A 14,080-nucleotide genomic window follows, 5' to 3' on the forward strand; every position below is an offset into this window, starting at 1 on the left:
TCCTAGGAACCTTGTTCTCAACACAGGATGGACATGACTAGACAAAACTTCGGACATCCTTCAAATGAGTCGGCCACCACTAGTAGCGGTATATGAGACTGAAGGTTTTCTTGAAGCCGATATAGCCCTCGAGCTTGGAGGCATGTCCCCAAAGTAAAACACGTCTCTTGTCCTTCTCAGCAACCCAGAGGTAAAGAGGTCAGGGAGACTGTAGCAACCGTGATGACTCTCGTTGGATCAATGCGTGGTCTCCTCAGCATCCACCGGCGAGAAGGATCTGGACAAGGCGTCAGCCTTGAAGGTTTCTTCACCAGGCAAAAAGCGGAGTTCAAAGTCAAATCGGGCGAAGAATAAAGCCCACCTGGTTTTTCAGGGGTTCAGTCGGTGCGCAGAACGAATGTACACCAAATTCTTATGATCCGTATAGATTACAAAGGGATGTAGAGCTCCCTCCAGCAGATACTTCCATTCCTCCAGTGCCAATTTGATGGCCAAAAGTCCTCTATCACCAATGGAATAATTTCTTTCAGAAGACGAGAAGATCTTGGAGAGAAAGGCACAAGGCGACCAGAAGAGGACCTCTGAGAAAGCACAGCTCCAGCTCCGATAGCGGAGGCATCAACCTCCAGGAAGAATAGTTTATTAGCTTCAGGGCGATGGAGTACAGGAGCCGAGGCGAAAGCTTTTTTGAGAGACAGGAAAGCCTCTTTGGCCTCTGCTGGCCAATGAAGCCGACAAGGAGGAAAAGTGAGGAATAAATTGCCGATAATAATTCGCGAATCCTAGAAAACGCGATTGCCTTCACTCCAAGTGGATGAGGCCAATTGAGTACGGCAAAAACTTTACCCTGATCCATACGAAGACCAAAATTGGAGATGATGAAACCCAAGAATGGTAGTGGCGACTGTGCAAAGGCCATTTTTCAAGTTTTGCATACAGCCGATTCTCTCAAACAAAGAACTTGACGGACATCTCTTCGATGAGAAAGTAGATCCGGTGAAAACACAAGGATATCGTCCAAATATACCACAATGCAGTTGTAAAGTAGGTCCCGAAAAACATGTCACCAACTCTTGAAAGACTGCAGGAGCATTAGATAAGCCAAAGGGCATCACCAAATACTCATAATGACCGTCACGGGTGTTAAACGCAGTCTTCCATTCATCTCCCGAACGAATTCGGATCAAATTATAAGCTCCTCTGAGATCCAGTTTAGTGACGATGCGTGCTCCTCGTAGACGATTGAAGAGTTCCGGGATGAGAGGAAGAGGATACTTTTTGTTAATCGTGATGTTATTGAGGCCACGATAATCTATGCAGGGTCGAAGGGAACCATCTGTCTTCTTAACAAAAAAAAACCCAGCTCCTGTAGGTGATGAAGATTTTCGAATAAAGCCTCTGGCCAAATTCTCTTGGACATATTCGGACATGGCTTGAGTCTCAGAGGGAGACAGAGGATGTATACGACCTCTGGGAGGAGTAGAACCAGGAACAAGATCTATTGGACAATCGTAAGGAGTCGGACGATGCGGTGGTAGAACCTCTGCTTCTTTCTTGTTGAAGACGTCTGAAAATGAAGAATAAACTGAGGGCAGATTTGCTAGTTCAGGAACAGATGGAGAGGAACAAGTAGGCTTGACAGGAAGTAGGCATCTATTCAGACAAGACTGTCCCCAACTTAAAACGTCTCCAGTTCGCCAGTCTAGGGTAGGTTCATGATTTCTTAACCAGGGAAGTCCGAAAAGAAACGGATGGGATAAAGACGGCAGAACATAAAAAGCAAATTTCTCATGATGAAGAGCTCCAATTTGAATCTCGACCTCCTCGGTGACTAAAGAAACGGACTCCCGCAAAGGCTGACCATCGACAGAAGCTATTTGCCTAGGAACCTCCAAGGATCTGACAGGAATCTCAAGTCTTTTAACAAGCTCGAAAAGGCCCACAAAGGCCCACATTCGGTCTCGCATGAGGGTTCACACTGGGATGCATTGAGAGTGTACTGGCCAGCCCGCCTAATCGAAAAGTAGGGGTGTGACTAATAGGCTGTGAACCAGACACTATGCAGTACCATTGTGTGAACACCGCCCTATGTGGGCCTTTATTGTGCAATTGTATACTGGGCAGTCACCCCCTCCAAGTGTGGGTATGTGGAGAGTTGCTGTTGATCTGGTATTTTGCACCTGTGTTGCTAACATCTTGCTTTATGGGCTGGCTGCACCCTGCAGTGCATTTGTTCCAAGATCTGGGCAGGTAAGTGTTGCTGCCTTTTTTTCTGCTTTTGAACAGCTGACAGATGCCCGGAACAGCCGCGGGTGGAATCGCAAGCCACCCGCAGCTATTAACCCGTTAACTGCCGCTTTCAAATGCTGACAGTGGCTTTTATCTCGTGCTTCCGCCCACCGGTGACCCCTGTCACGTGATCGCGGGTCACCAGTTCATTGGCATGACAACCAGAGGTCACCTGAAGACCTCTATGGTTATCACTGCCGGTTTGCTGTGAGCGCCGCTCTGTGGTCGGCGGTCATAGCAAGTAATTCTATTTCATAATAATAATAATCTTTTATTTTTATATAGCGCTAACATATTCCGCAGCGCTTTACGTTTTGCACACGTTATCATCACTGTACCCAATGAGGCTCACAATCTAGATTCCCTAGATTGTGGAATGTGGGAGGAAACCGGAGTACCCGGAGGAAACCCACGCAAACACGGAGAGAACATACAACCTCTTTGCAGATGTTGTCTTAATGCTCTTGGAGCTCTCAAGAGGCCAGATTAACCCCTGAAGTGCAGAAAGAAATTTGCACTGTTTAATACGAAGGTGAAGTGCGTCTAACCAGTGCAGGAGTAGGTGAAATCAGACGCTGCAGTCTTCTGGCTCCTCTCCGTCGCAGTAAACCCATGACATTTACCTTGAGGAATGGGCAAAAATCTCAGGGCAAGGTGTGGAAATCTCATAGAGACTTATCCAAGATGACTTGTAGCTGTAAATGCTGCAAAAGGAGGCTCGGCAAAGTACTAACTTTAGGGGGGTAAATAGTTATGCACACTGACATTTTCTGTTATTTTGTTCTATTTGTTGTTTGCTTCACAATAAAAAGAAAACCAACTATTCACAATTGTAAGTATGTTCTTTACATGAACGGATGCAAACCCTAAAAAAAAAAAAAATATACAGTGAAATTTCAGGTTGTGAGGGGCGGTGATGAATATTTTTGCAAGTCACTGTATATCTAACATCATTCTTGGAATCCTGTTTGTATAGTCTGACATTCATGGACTGAGTGTTTATTAGGAATCTTAGAAATTTGATTTTCCTCAATGATATCAACTGTAATTTTTCCAAATTTATGAGAAATTCATGTGGTTTGAGAAGATTTAGTGAGGTTTGAATATGCAGAAGCAATTATTTTTCTCAAGACGCCTTAATTAGTCAGTCATGCAGGTAAGGAATGATGAAAATGACTTTTAATGTTAGGGCTTCTGACAAGGCAACCACTATCTCAGTGAAAACTCTGGGAGGCGACAGTCCTAAATAGCAGCTACAAGAACTGGCGATGGATTATATAATTCAGAACTGCTGTTCGAAGGAATTTCCTGTAAAATAAAGATGTGGAGGTAGGCATCTCTGAGATCTATAGTCGTGGGAAGGCTCCCTTTTTGAATAAAAGTTTTCGGCATTACCCTCGTGGTCTCCAGATGGACATCACATGCAGGAATGGAGCAATGAAGGTCAGTTATGAGACGTGATTTCACCTTGGATGCAATGATAGCCAGAGATTGGTCTGGAGACCGCGTGGACATAGTCATGAAAAGGTCTACTCTTCACGAAGGTACATCACACCAGTCCTATACCTGGGATTATGGTGTGGGGTAGCATAATGTATAGTAGCCGGACCCCTCTAGTCCTCATTCCAGATACACTTACAACTTGATGTTACATGGATTTGGTTGTGGTACCAGTAGTAAGGCTATTTCTCCGACAGGCCGAATGTTGCTTGTGCTACTGTGTGCAGTTCGCATGATCTTAACCCCTTCAAGACCTTGCCCTTTTCCGTTTTTGCGGTCTTGTTTTTCGCTCCCCTCCTTCCCAGAGCCATAACTTTTTTATTTTTCCATCAATATGGCCATGTGAGGGCTTATTTTTTGCAGGACAAGTTGCACTTTTGAACGACAGCATTGGTTTTAGCATGTCGTGTACTAGAAAACGGGAAAAAAATTCCAAGTGCGGTGAAATTTAAAAAAAAAGTACTTTTTGTTTGGCTTTTTTGCTAGGTTTACTAAATGCTAAAACTGACCTGCCATTATGATTCTGCAGGTCATTACGAGTTCATAGACACCAAATATGTCTGGGTTCTTTTTTATCTAAATGGTGAAAAAAAAAATCCAAACTTTGTTAAAAAAAAAAAATTGCGCAATTTTCCGATACCCGTAGCGTCTCCATCTTTCTGGGGTCGGTTGAGGGCTTATTTTTTGCGTGCCGAGCCGACGTTCTTAATGATACCATTTTGGTGCAGATACATTCTTTTGATCGCCCGTTATTTTAATGCAATGTCGCGGCGACCAAAAAAACGCAATTCTGGCGTTTCTAATTTTTTTTCTCACTACGCTGTTTAGCGATCAGGTTAATCCTTTTTTATTGATAGATCGGGCGATTCTGAACACGGCGATACCAAATATGTGTAGATTTGATTTTTTTTATTGTTTTATTTTGAATGGGGAGAAAGGGGGGGTGATTTAAACTTTTATATATTTTTATTTTTTTCATATTTTAAATTTTTTTTTTTTTACTTTTGCCATGCTTCAATAACCTCTATGGGAGGCTAGAAGCTGGCACAACTGGATCGGCTCAGCTACATAGCAGCGATCATCAGATCGCTGCTATGTAGCTGAAATGCAGGCTTGCTATGAGCGCCGACCACAGGGGGGCGCTCACAGCAGGCCGACATCAGTAACCATAGAGGTCTCAAGGACGGCGATGCGAGCATTTCCGGCCTCGCAGCCGGAAGCGCCTGTTAAATGCCGCTGTCAGTATTTGACAGCGGCATTTAACCAGTCAATAGCGGCTGATGGATCGCAATTTCACCCACCGCTATTGCCGACACGTCAGCTGTTCAAAACAGCTGACAAGTGCCAGCTTTGATGCGGGCTCACCGCCGGAGCCCACATCAAAGCAGAGGACCCGACCTCTGCTGTAATAGTACGGCGGAGGTCGGGAACCATGGTCTGCAGCATCCCTGGACTTGTCTCAGAATGTGCACATCTGGGACATCATTGGTTGGTAATTGCAAATGGAGCTGTCAGCAGCGGCTCTTGATGATTTGCCCAAGTGAATTCAGCATGGCAGAATATTCCTCACACAACCAGTAATAACCTCATTGAGCTCATGATAATATGTGTAAGTGCACTGAATGAATCAAGGTATTTTGAAAAAAATTATGTCCATCATTTACATATCTATAGAGATTTCCATTATTCCACAACTATTCCCTTCTTGGTGTTTCAATTGCAATATTTATAATAACTACTGGTATACCTGGGATAGTGTAGAATTTTTCATAGCCTAGAAAAGCAACTATACTATATTAAATCCGATCACAAAGCAAGGTCCAGCTCCATGATATCCATAAAAAATTTTTATTCATAATTTATAAAAAAATCTTTTTGATACAATCGGCATCAATGTCACAAGTCCCCTATGGGAGGGAAAAATATATATAATTATATAAAATATATACCTCCCCTAGAGGGCTTGTGACATTTATGCCGATTGTATCAAAATAATTTTTTAATGAATTATGAATAAAAAAAAAAATGTTTTATGTATATCATGGAGCTGGACCTTCCTTCGTGATCGACTGGTTTTCCTGCTGCACCGCTGTCTTCCGTGCTCCAGATTCCGGTCTACATATGGGCGAGCTGACAAAACCACTTTTTTTTTCCTCTTCTGTATACTATATGAAGGATTATTCAATATAATACCACTGACATTCCACATCATCTTATTTGCATGCGCTTAAAATTTTTTTTTGTGATCTGGGGTCGGTTGAGGGCTTATTTTAAGCCTACACATATTTGGTATCGCCGCGTTTAGAATCGCCCGATCAATAAAAAAAAAAAAGAATTAACCTGATCGCTAAACGGCGTAAAATTTGGAACGCCAAAATTACTTTTTTGGTCACTGCGACATTGCATTAAAATGCAGTAACGGGCGATCAAAAGAATGTATCTGTACCAACAGGTATCACTAAAAACGTCAGCTCGGCACGCAAAAAATAAGATAATTTTTTTTTTTTTAGCAAAGTTTGGATTCTTTTTTCACCACTTAGATAAAAAATAACCTAGACATGTTTGGTGTCTATGAACTCATAATGACTTGGAGAATCATAATGTCAGGTCAGTTTTAGTATTTACTTAGCCTAGCAAAAAAGCCAAACAAAAACCACGCATGGGATTGCACTTTTTTTTGCAATTTCACCGCACTTGGAATTTTTTTCCCCATTTTCTAGTATACGTCATGGTAAAACAAATGATGTCATTCACAAGTGCAACTCGTCCCGCAAAAAATAAGCCCTCACATGGCCATATTGATGGAAAAATAAAGTTATGGCTCTGGGAAGGAGGGGAGTGAAAAACGAACACGGAAAAATCCAAGTTCATGAAGGGTTAAACATGGATGTGTGAATGAGGCCTTAATCAAGTTGCACAATAATAGTACTGAGATTATCAATCTCTAAATGAGATTTAAGGTAGGATTTCTGCACAGAAGAAAGGCCAGCACTGTGGTCGCGCAGGTAGGTGTGTATGATGTGTGCTGGAAGCCGCCGCCCCCCTCCCCCCGCCAGCTTTCTGGACCATGACTGGTGTATAAGCCGAGTGGGGGGGGAATCCGCACAAAGAATTAACATGCTGCGGAATGTAAACCTCAGCGTTTCCGCGCGTTTTTTTTTTCCACAGCATGAGCATTGCGGATTGCGTTTTCCATAGGTTTACATTGTACTGTACAACGCATGGAAAGCTGCTGAGGATCCGAAGCAAAATCCGCAACGTGTGCACATAGCCTTAGAAATATTCAGAATTGGCACCAAATACAAAATGGAGGGCTCATAGGGATGTAAAGATGAAATATTATTAAGTCTCCATCAAAAATTATACTAATATTTATATCTTTTGTGATGGAAATTACCATAAATCCTAAGACTATAGAAAAAGCCCCCCAACATCAATGATGCAGGCTCAGGTCAAATAAGACCTGTCCAAATGGTCGCAACAGGTAATAGCCTGTAAAATACTTTACCAACCAAGGTTATGGGTAAGTTAGACATGCTCACAGGACAACCTGCACATGGTGCAATCCTCAGGCGGCATCCTGGCTCACACCATAGGTCCTGAATGACGGCGGCTGTGCCGGGAATCGATGTGTGATATCTCGCATTGCACTCAAGTGTGAAACCAGCCTTAGGCTGCCGACACACTAGCAGGATTTGGTCAGTATTTTACATTAGTATTTGTAAGCCAAAACCAGGAGTGGGTGATAAATACAGAAGTGGTGCATATGTTTCGATTATACTTTTCATCTAATTGTTCCACTTCTGGTTTTGGCTGACAAATACTGATGTAAAATACTGACCAAATCTTGCTAGTGTGACGACAGCCTTAGAAAGATTTGACACACCACTTAGCAACACGGCCTGTTTCCCCTGAAAGCTACATCTGCAAGTAAACGATTAGAAAAAATTGAAGGCAAGAACATTTTTCCAAATCAGTGTCCAAGTGTTGTGCAAGTTCTTGAATATTTCTTCATTTCTAAACACATTTCTATGATTACAATTCTAAGGCATCAATCACTAATTAGGGCAGCATTGCAACACAAGCCCATCAGCTAAAGCCAGAATTGTGTGTACAGGTCAGGCACTTCTCATTTCTGGCTCTGAAAGTATCACGGGTATGTGTCACCAGGTTTTCGCCAAATAAAGTTAACCCCTTCATGACCTTGGGATTTTTTGTTTTTCCGTGTTCGTTTTTCGCTCCCCTCCTTCCCAGAGCCATAACTTTTTTATTTTTCCGTCAATTTGGCCATGTGAGGGCTTATTTTTTGCGGGACAAGTTTTACTTTTGAACGACATCATTGGTTTTAGCATGTAGTGTACTAGAAAACGGGAAAAAAAATCCAAGTGCGGTGAAATTGCAAAAAAAGTGCAGTCCCACACTTGTTTTTTGTTTGGCTTTTTTGCTAGGTTCACTAAATGCTAAAACTGACCTGCCATTATGATTCTCCAGGTCATTACGAGTTCATAGACACCTAACATCACTAGGTTATTTTTTATCTAAGTGGTGAAAAAAAAATAGAATTATTCTTACCGTTAATTCGGTTTCTAGGAACCTTCCATGACAGCGGTACTGGAGGATGTCTCCCCGCCCTAATGGGGGACAGGAAACACAAAGAGGTTAAATACCCTCCCCTTCCTGCCACCTCCAGTGTTTTTTCTGCAGGAATCATCCAATAAAATTATCAGATAGGGAGGGAAATTAGTGCTGTTGTGGAAGGTTCCTAGAAACCGAATTAACGGTAAGAATAATTCTATTTTCTCCAGTCCCCTTCCACGACAGCGGTACTGGAGTAGTACCAACAAACAATTTCTAGGGGGGGACAACCGCCTGCAGAACTGTTCTGCCGAAAGTTAAATCCCGGTTGAAATCAAGCCTGTAGTGCCTGGTGAACGTATGCACTGATGACCAAGTGGCAGCTCTGCAAATCTGCTCCGTAGAAGCATCACCTCTCTCTACCCATGATGTTGACACCGACCGTGTAGAATGGGCCTTCAGTGATGGAGGAGGTGGTAGATTCTGGGATGAGTATGCCAGAGATATGGCTTGTTTAATCCAGTTGGCGATAGTATTTTTTGTCGCCTTTCTACCTTTGTTCTTTCTGGAGAGTTGAATGAAGAGATTTTGATCAATCCTCCAACTCTCTGTTTGTGAAAGATAATATAGAACCACTCTGCGGACATCCAGAGTGTGGAAGGACTCTTCTCTCACATTAGAAGGATCCGGGTAGAATGAGGGCAACACTATGTCCTGACCTCTATGAAAGTCTGATGTTACTTTAGGTAAGAAGGTAGGGTCTAGACGAAGGATTATACTATCCGATGTTACCCTCAAGTAAGGCTCTTGTATGGATAGGGCATGTAGTTCTCCTATCCGTCTGGCAGAGGTAATACCCTAAAAACGGTCTTTTTAGTGGCTAAGAACCTTTAATGAAGACTGAGATAAAGGTTCGAAAGGGTCCCGAGTTAGACTATTAAGGACCAAATTAAGGTCCCAAGGAGGAGTATTGTTGAGAACTCTGGGACGGATTCTACTTGCTGAAGTTATAAAACGCCTGATCCACCGATGTTTGGCTAGTTCTTGGTCAAAATAGGAGCTAAGTGCTGAAATTTGTACTTTTAAAGGTATTGGGCCTAAGACCCAACTCTAGACCCCTTTGCAGAAAGTCTAGAATTTTGGCAATATTTGGATGAAATGGGTCTGGAATATCTGGAAGATACCATGAAGAAAACTTCTTCCAGATCTTGGCATAAATGGCATTTGTTACGGGTTTTCTACTGTTTTGGAGAGTATGAATTACTTCATCTGAGAGACCATTTGCCTTTAGTATTTCGGCCTCAGAAGCCATGCTGAAAGATTTAACCTGTGAAGGTTTGGATGCAGCAAAGGTCCTTGATGAAGAAGATTCTCCTTCCGAGGTAGACATATTGGACCTTCCTGAGCCATGTCTAACAGGGCGCTGTACCAACTCCTCCCCGGCCATGTTGGCGCGATTAGAATCGCCGTAACTCGCTCCGATCGGATCTTCTGTAGAGTTTTTGATAGCAATGGGATAGGAGGAAAGGCATAGACGAGGTTGAACCTCCACGGGTGAGAGAACGCATCCATGCCCAGTGCTCTGTCTGCCATATTTAGGGAGAAATAAGTTTGCAGCTTGTTATTCTGACTGTTGGCAAAAAGGTCCACTTCTGGGATCCCCCATCTGGAAATCAGGGAGAGGAAGACCTCCTGGTCCAGACACCATTCCCCTGGATGTACATCCCTTCTGCTCAGGAAATCTGCCTGGGTATTGGCTGACCCTTTCAGGTGAACTGCCGAAATAGAGAGGAGGTGCCTCTCTGCCCAGAAAAAAAATGTTTGAGGCTAAGGTTTTTAGTTTCTTGAATCTCGTGCCTCCCTGATGACAAAGGTATGCTACTGTGGTCATATTGTCGGAATATATCCTGACATGGTGTCCCTGAACAATAAAGGATGCGGCTTTTAACGCCTCTTCCACCGCCTTCAGTTCTCTGAAGTTTGAAGAGCTTGCTCTGATGTCTGGGGCCCAGGTGCCCTGGAAATTGGTTCCTTCGACTATAGCTCCCCATCCCCTTTGACTGGCGTCCGATGTGAGTGTCTTTAGCGGGATCTGGTCCCAACTGACCCCCCGTTGGAGGTTTCGCAGCCGTAGCCACCATGTCAGGGATGCCCTGACATGATTGGGGAGGGAAATCCTTTTGGAAAGAGAACTCTGCTGTCCGTCCCAGGATGATAGGACATGGGTTTGGAGGACTCTCGTGTGGGCCTGGGCCCAAGATACCATCTGGATACAAGATGTTAGAGATCCCAGAATAGACATGGAATGTCATAGAGTAGGAGCCTTCAGGGTTCTGAATGCAGTTATCTTCTGTACCAGATCGAGTTGACGTTCTCTGGGCAGAAAGGAACTCCTCACCTCAGAGTCCAGAAGGACCCCTAGGAACTTCTTCCTCCTGGAGGGAAGTAGGTCCGATTTCTCTAGATTCGGGATCCAACCCAACGACTTTAGGATTTCTAGAGATTTTGTTAAGTCCGCCCTGAGGCGGGAGACTGAAGGAGCGACAATGAGTAGATCGTCTAGATAGGGTACTATGCAGATCCCCTGAAGACGGATGAATATAATGGCTTCTGTCATGATTTTTGTAAAGACTCTGGGAGCTGAGGCGATTCCGAAGGGAAGGGAGTTGAACTGGTAGTGTACTATCTCCCGATCCTGAGATATTGCGAATCTTAGGTATTTCCGGAATTCTGGATGGATTGGGACGTGGTAATAAGCGTCCCTCAGATCCACCGTAGCCATCGCCCAGTCCTGTCCTATCAGAGGGATCGGTGTTTTGACCGACTCCATCTTGAACCTCCTGTAGGTTATTACTCGATTCAGGGGTTTCAAGTTGATTATTATTCGGTGCTTTCCCGAAGGTTTCTTGATCAGAAACAGGTGGGAATAGTGTCCTCTGCCTATTTCTTGCTGAGGTACTGGGGAAATTACTCCTCCCTGGAGTAACTCTTGAAGGCCGAAAAGGAATGCGCCCTGAGGGCTGAGACTCTGCAATGAGGTTATCCTTATGTGATGAGGGGGAGGGCTCTCGAACTCTAATTTTAGTCCATTCTGAATAGTGTCGAGTACCCACTGGTTCGACGAAATGGAACTCCACTGGTTGATGAAGCTCGAGAGACGACCCCCAACGCCCTGGGCGTAGTCACTGCTTGTCTGGGGTCTGCTGGGACTGGGGAACCAGGATGTTCCTACTCTTCCCCCCTTTAGGATAGCTCCAGCGTCCTGATTTGCCTTTCCCTTTGAACTCTCGTTGGAAGGGTTGTTCTTTTGAGGGACGAAAAAAACGTTTCTTCGGATTTCTCTGTTCCGGAAGCGCTTTCTTCTTGTCCGTTGCTTTTTCCAGAATATCGTCCAGGGCCTGCCCGAACAGATAGCGGCCCTGAAATGGAATGGCACAGAGCTTTGTTTTGGACGTTATGTCCCCACTCCAAGACTTCAGCCATAGAGCTCTTCTGGCTGAGTTAGAGAGAACTGCAGATTTGGCAGCCACTCTAACGGACTCTGCCGAAGCATCGGCGAGGAAGCCCGTAGCTTTCTGGAGAAGCGGGAGAGAATCTAAGATTACTTCCCTAGATGTTCCCTGGGTAAGGTGGTCTTCAAGCGTGCGGAGCCAACGGAATAGGGATCTAGCCACGCAGGTGGACGCAATGTTTGTTTTAAGGAGATTGATGGAAGTCTCCCAAGATCTTCTTAGTAAACTCTCCATCTTGCGGTCCATAGGGTCTCTGAGTTGGGAAGAATCCTCGAAAGGGAGGGTTGTCTTTTTTGATACTCTAGAGACCTGCACATCTACCTTAGGGGTATCCCACAGAGAGACGTCTCCATCGAGAGAGAAACGATTTTTAGCTCAGAGGGAACAGTAAATCCCTTTTCGGGCGATTCCCATTCATGAAGAATGAGACTCTGTACATTCTCGTGTATAGGAAACCCCTTTAATTTTTTAGGCTTTAACCCACCGAACATCTCATCCTGCACTGATGGTTTCTCCTCCTCCTCCTCAACGCCCATTGTCCCCCTGACCATACTAATTAACTCATGTATGTCTTCTGAGGAAAAATAGTATTTTTTACTCTCCTCTTTGGGGGTGGAAGTGGAGCCCTCATTCTCCCACAAATCCTCCGAGCCGGAGGAATGAAGTTCACCAGAGTCTGAATCAGAAGTAACTGTTGCCATCTTCCTTTTTTTAGGAGGAGGTGGCGGAGGTAACAGAGACTGGGAAAGGGCTGATACCGAGGACTGAACTTCCTGTTTAATGAGGGATTTAATGCTCTCGAACAAGGATGGCTGTTCTGAGCGTAATATTTCATCAGTGCAGGGCTGGCACAGTTTCTTCTTGTAAGAAGGTAGCTTTGATGCACAAACCACACTTTCGATCTTCCGATTTTGTCTTGGAAGATCTGTCCTTCCTAGGGGCAGAGGCCTTGTGTCCCTAAAAGAGAGAGAGAAGGGGGACTAAGTATATAGCACCCTAAGGAATACAGGGATAGAGGGACCTTAACCCACTACTCACGGTAGGAGGGAGGACGCAGGGCTCGGCAGAAGCAGAGACAGGTCTGTCACCTTCCATGGTCAGTCAGTACTGCAGTCCAGTCAGACAGACAGGGGGCCTTACCTGGAGGTGATCTACCAGGGTTAAATACCGTGGAAGCTGCGTCCAATCTTGTGCTCCTCCTCCCGGTCCCAGGCGTAGGGGAAAAAACCGCTATGCCGCCATCAGAACTGCATTCCGACGCGCGTGCGTTCCACCGCTGGAACGCACATGCCGTGAACCGGAAGTTCGGGTACTTCCGGATCGCGCGTCCACCGTTTCCGGCCATGCAGGAGAGGAGGAATGCCGGGGAGCCGCGCGTGGACCCCGGCCGCACCACACCGCTCCGCTTTACTCCAGAAGGAGTGCGGGAGGAGCGGAGGAGGGGTCCCGAGTCCGCACATTGTGAGGAGACGGGAGCAGTGCCGTAAGATCTTGAGTGCTCCGATCGCCGGCCACGGCAGCACTACCGCAGGACCCCTTCATGCCCAATAGGGGACAGGAAAAACACTCGAGGTGGCAGGAAGGGGAGGGTATTTAACCTCTTTGTGTTTCCTGTCCCCCATTAGGGCGGGGAGACATCCTCCAGTACCGCTGTCGTGGAAGGTGACTGGAGAAATTCCAAACTTTGCTAAAAAAAAAAAGAAAAAAAAAAAAAGAAAAAAATTGCGCCATTTTCTGATACTCGTAGCGTCTCCATTTTTCGTGATCTGGGGTTGGTTGAGGGCTTATTTTTTGCGTGCCGAGATGACGTTTTTAATGATAGCATTTCGGTGCAGATACGTTCTTTTGATCGCCTGTTATTGCATTTTAATGCAATGTCGCGGCGACAAAAAAAAAACCCGTAATTCTGGCATTTCGAATTTTTTTCTCGCTATGATGTTTACCGATCAGGTTAATGCTTTTTTTTAATTGATAGATCGGGCGATCAAAAGAACATATCTGCACCGAAATGGTATCATTAAAAACGTCAGCTTGGCACGCAAAAAATAAGCCCTCACCTGACCCCAGATCACGAAAAATGGAGACGCTTCGGGTTTCGGAAAATGGCACTTTTTTTTTTAAGCTAAGTTTTGAATTTTTTTTTCACCACTTGGATAAAAAATAACCTAGACATGTTAGATGTCTATGAACTCGTAATGATCTAG

Source organism: Ranitomeya imitator, chromosome 2 (assembly GCF_032444005.1).
Source record: "Ranitomeya imitator isolate aRanImi1 chromosome 2, aRanImi1.pri, whole genome shotgun sequence".
In the NCBI taxonomy this organism is placed as follows: domain Eukaryota; kingdom Metazoa; phylum Chordata; class Amphibia; order Anura; family Dendrobatidae; genus Ranitomeya; species Ranitomeya imitator.